The sequence below is a fragment of the Penaeus chinensis genome, chromosome 22 (assembly GCF_019202785.1).
Source record: "Penaeus chinensis breed Huanghai No. 1 chromosome 22, ASM1920278v2, whole genome shotgun sequence".
Classification (NCBI taxonomy): Eukaryota; Metazoa; Arthropoda; class Malacostraca; order Decapoda; family Penaeidae; genus Penaeus; species Penaeus chinensis.
The window spans coordinates 3,846,944-3,849,443 of record NC_061840.1 but is presented as its reverse complement, the minus strand read 5'-3'; the positions used below and the strand labels follow the sequence as shown (position 1 = coordinate 3,849,443).

The 2,500-nt window shown below is 54.0% G+C and overlaps 1 protein-coding gene across 4 annotated transcripts in view; it reads left to right on the top strand.

Moving 5' to 3' along the window:
• Positions 1 to 2,500, top strand: part of LOC125037193 (transformer-2 protein homolog alpha-like) — a 91,234-nt gene that overhangs the window by 34,353 nt on the left and 54,381 nt on the right. The gene's annotated exons all lie outside the window — the stretch shown is intronic.

Sequence of the window (2,500 nt, the reverse complement as noted above, 5' to 3'; positions counted from 1 at the left end):
AGAGAGATGTAGAGGATGTGTGAGTGTGTGTGTGTGTGTGTGTGTGTGTGTGTAAGAAAGAGAGAGATCTATAGATATATATATATATATATATATATATATATATATAGAGAGAGAGAGAGAGAGAGAGAGAGAGAGAGAGAGAGAGAGAGAAAGAGAAAGAGAAAGAGAAAGAGAAAGAGAAAGAGAAAGAGAAAGAGAGAGATAGAGGGATAGAGGGATAGAGAGATAGAGAAAGAGAGAGAGAGAGAGAGAGAGAGAGAGAGAGAGAGAGAGAGAGAGAGAGAGAGAGAGAGAGAGAGAAAGACAGGGAAAGAGAAAGAGAAAGAGAGAGATAGAGGGATAGAGAGAAAGAGAGAGAGAGAGAGAGAGAGAGAGAGAGAGAGAGAGAATGAGAGAGAGAGAGAGAGAATGAGAGAGAGAGAGAATAAGAGAGAGAGAGAGAGAGAGAGAGAGAGAGAGAGAGAGAATGAGAGAGAGAGAGAGAATGAGAGAGAGAGAGAGAGAAAGAGAGAGAGAGAGAGAGAGATTGAGAGAGAGAGAGAGAGAGAGAATGAGAGAGAGAGAGAGAGAGAGAGAGAAGCAGAAAGGCTTGGGGTTGAGGGGGATAGGGAGAAGAAAACATACAAATAGCGAGATGAAAAAAAAAAAAAAATCCATAACTGAAACACCGAAACATTTCCAACAGAAAACGGCGTTGGGAATTTGTGATACAAAACATAATCTAAGGAGATCGTGATTACCTGTAGCGCCGTCACTGTGCAAAGATAATTAAGGCTCATCTGCTAATGTTGGTTGGTTGATAATTAAGGGCTCTGTGTTAATTGGGGTTTCCTGTTGATTTTTTGTCCCTTTCTTATTTTGTTTTTTTCTTTTCTTTCTTTCTTGCTTATGGATTTAGTTATATAGAGAAAGACTTTATGGACTAGATGGAGAGCGACATAGGTATGTATGTATGTAGGTAGATAGGTAGGTAGGTAGGTAGCTAGGGAGGGAGAGATGGGGACAGGGAGGGAGAGAGGGGGACAGGGAGTGAGAGAGGGGGAGAGGGAGGGAGAGAGGGGGAGAGGGAGGGAGAGAGGGGGGCAGGGAGGGAGAGACGGGGACAGGGAGTGAGAGAGGGGGAGAGGGAGGGAGAGAGGGGGAGAGGGAGGGAGAGAGAGAGGGAAAGGGAGGGAGAGAGGGGGAGAGGCAGAGAAAGAGGGGGAGAGGGAGGGAGAGAGGGGGAGAGGGAAAGGGAAGGAGAGAGGGGGAGAGGGAGAGAAAGAGGGGGAGAGGGAGGGAAAGAGGGGGAGAGGGAGGGAGAGAGGGGGAGAGGGAGAGAGAGGGAAAGGGAGGAAGAGAGGGAGAGAGGGAGGGAGAGATGGGGGAGAGGGAGGGAGAGAGGGGGAGAGGGAGATAAAGAGGGGGAGAGGGAGGGAGAGAGGGGGACAGGAAGGAGAGAGGGGGACAGGGAGTGAGAGAGGGGGAAAGGGAGGGAGAGAGGGAGAGAGGGAGGGAGAGATGGGGGAGAGGGAGGGAGAGAGGGGGAGAGGGAGAGAAAGAGGGGAGGAGGGAGGGAGAGAGGGGGGAAAGGGAGGGAGAGAGGGAGAGATGGAGGGAGAGATGGGGGAGAGGGGGGAGAGAGAGAGGGGGAGAGGGAGATAAGAGGGGGAGAGGGAGGGAGAGGGGGGAAAAAGGAGGGAGAGAGGGATGAGAGGGAGGGAGAGATGGGGGGAGGAGAGGAGGGAGAGAGGGGGAGAGGGAGAGAAAGAGGGGGAGAGGGAGGGAAAAGAGGGGGAGATGGAGGGAGAGAGGGGGATAAGGGAGAGCGAGGGAAAGGGGAGGGAGAGAGGGGGAGAGGGAGGGGATGAGAGGGGGAGAGGGAGGGGAGAGAGGGGAGAGGGAGGGGAGAGAGGGGGAGAGGGATGGAGAGAGAGGGGGGAGAGGGAGGAGAGAGGGGGGAGAGGGAGGGAGAGAGGGGGAGAGGGAGGGAGAGAAGGGAGAGGGGAGGGAGAGAGGGGGGACGGGAAGGAGAGAGGGAGAGAGGGGGAGAGGGAGGAGAGAGGGGGACAGGGAGGGGAGAGAGGGGAGAGGGAGGGAGAGGAAAGGGGGAGGGAGAGGAGAGAGGAGGGAGAGGGAGGAGAGAGGGGAGAGATGAGAGGGAGAGAGGAGGGAAGAGGGGGGAGAGGGAGGGAGAAAGAGAGGGAGTTGGGAAAGAGGGCGGAAAGATGGGAGAGGAGAGGGGTTAGAGGGAGGATGGGATAGAGGGAGAAAGGTGTGAGAGAGTGGGGGAAGGAGAAAGGGAGAGCGAGAGGGAGAGAGGTTTGGAGAGAGTGGGGAAAAGGAGAGAGAGAACGGGGAGAGGGAGATAGAAAGGAATGGAGAGATTGAGAGAGAAGCTAGATAAAAGGAGGAGGAGGAGGAGATTTTGAGGAGGAGGACGAAGGGAGGGGGAGAGGGAGGGAGGGAGAGAGACGAGGGATGGAGAAAGGGAGAGAAGGGAAGAGGGAGAAAGGAG